Source organism: Pyxicephalus adspersus, chromosome 10 (genome assembly GCF_032062135.1).
Source record: "Pyxicephalus adspersus chromosome 10, UCB_Pads_2.0, whole genome shotgun sequence".
NCBI lineage: Eukaryota > Metazoa > Chordata > Amphibia > Anura > Pyxicephalidae > Pyxicephalus > Pyxicephalus adspersus.
The window spans coordinates 59,552,981-59,554,926 of NC_092867.1; the positions used below are offsets into that span (position 1 = coordinate 59,552,981).

The 1,946-nt window shown below is 46.3% G+C and overlaps 2 protein-coding genes across 2 annotated transcripts in view; both read left to right on the top strand.

Moving 5' to 3' along the window:
- Nucleotides 1-1,946, top strand: part of LOC140338909 (uncharacterized) — a 77,238-nt gene that overhangs the window by 40,931 nt on the left and 34,361 nt on the right. The window lies entirely within an intron of this gene.
- LOC140339840 (uncharacterized) overlaps nucleotides 1-1,946 on the top strand; it is a 12,552-nt gene that overhangs the window by 4,117 nt on the left and 6,489 nt on the right. The gene's annotated exons all lie outside the window — the stretch shown is intronic.

The window sequence follows — 1,946 nt, forward strand, 5'->3', positions numbered from 1 at the left end:
CGGTGTAAGGCCTCCTGCCATGAGGCTGCGTTTTAGCCATGATCAATTTCACCAAAAATAGCTTGCTATGTAAGGCTCCAATAGGTGCAAGTTGCAAAAGAAATCCAAGACAAGAATACAGGCATGTTAAATTGCAAGCCAGGTACAATAAAATAACTAATCAATTAAAGAGATAAGGAAATGTCAATCAATATAATCTAGTCAAGGCACTGTCAAGGATATATGAGCGGAGGTACGTCAACCCAAGGCTCCGGTCGGACAGTTTTGCGGTGAAGGGGAGTGACGAACATGGTGTCTGGATTTGTTCTTAGCAGTGACCATCTGCCATGGTGGAGAAGGTGGACACTGAGGATCCTTTGGTTCCCAGACTGGAAGCTTGGGGCGATCAATTCCCAAGTCTCTGCAAAAGGTGGTGAGGTCTTCTAGGTAACGTAGTGTAGAGACTAAATAGGAAACCCCATCTATACAGGACATGATTGTCCCTGAGTGTAGCTAGAAGAGGTTGCAGTAGGCAGCAATGCTGTAAGGTATCTCGGGACAAATCCTGGTAGAGCTGCAGGGTGTGTCAGTCAAACTCTAGGTTGTGCATGTTGCCATGAATTCATCCGTCAGCTCAATATCATCCATGTGGCAGATACTATCCCATGGTCGTGAGCCTACAGGGGGTTGTCGTGAAGCCGGAGGAGCCCTATTAAATTTAATCCCTTGAGAGGAAGGACGTCCCAGAATAGGGTTAAAGATCACCTAAAGTAGCAGCTTAGGATCAGAATTTTGGGTGGCTTCTAGTAATCCCCGGACTCTAATATTATTTCTGTGGCCTCTATTGTCCACATCTTCCAAATGGCAATAGAGATCTCTAAGTTTATTGCCCTATTCATGAGATTTATGTGTGAGAGTATCTATATCCCCCTTAGCCTGTTGTAAATTCCTATTTAGATCCTCCAGTCTGGCCATGAGAGTATGTATGCAGGGCCCCAATTTCGGAGCTTGTACTTCCACAACCAATAACTGGAAGTCTGCTTTAGTGGGACGAATATGAAGGTCGTGCTTCCATGTGGGGCAGGTGCCCTCACCTGAGTATAGGTTCCCCAGATATTATAACATAGAGGGATCCGGTGACCCCCAAATCATGATGGGGGGGTCCCCTGGAGGAGCACTGCCAGGATGCAACTGTAAGCGGCCTGTGGGAGAGAATGCTGGAGCCTTCACAGAAAGAGTTGTGGCCTTGTGAGTTATGAGCTCTATCTATAAGTGTGGGGGATGCTGATTTATTTATACAGAGTGGAGACTCCCTGTGAAGCTGGGGACTGGGAGAGATGAGGAGCCCTCTAAGGGAGAGTAGGGACTCACCTGGGCTTCCATTGATGACCCTGGGGTCCCCTGGTGACAGATGCTGCTGCTGATCCATCAAGGCAGTCACTGTATCCCGAGGAGTCAGGCGCTGCTCCGTTATCCACCACGTAGGTGGGGAGGAAGAAGGAGCCGGCGCCATCATGGCCACCTGAGGAAGGGCCGAAGGCGAATCCCCAATGTAAGCCCGAATCGAGGGCTGATGTAGCTTGCGATACACTTGCCTTGTTTGCCTTGCCCATAGCACTGGTTTAGGTGCCCGGAGAATCCCTGGTGCTGACGGAGCTTAGGCTCTAGTATCTCCGGAGCCCGCTAATCCATGTCCCCCATGCAATACAATATTAATACCACAGCTCAACAAAAAAAAAAAAAATTTTCCCTTGCCAAGTTTTTTAATATATTTAGTGTATTTCAGGTCTGCTGAATCCAGAAATAATATCAGTTTCATTGAATTGGCTCTAATTCTTATAACACGGGAATCAGAATACAAGATTTTACTAACAACAAAAGATAACACAGCATATTATTATCAATCTTAATTTACACCAATGTTTTGCATTGCATATAATAAATATAGCATTGATCTCCCTCCACTA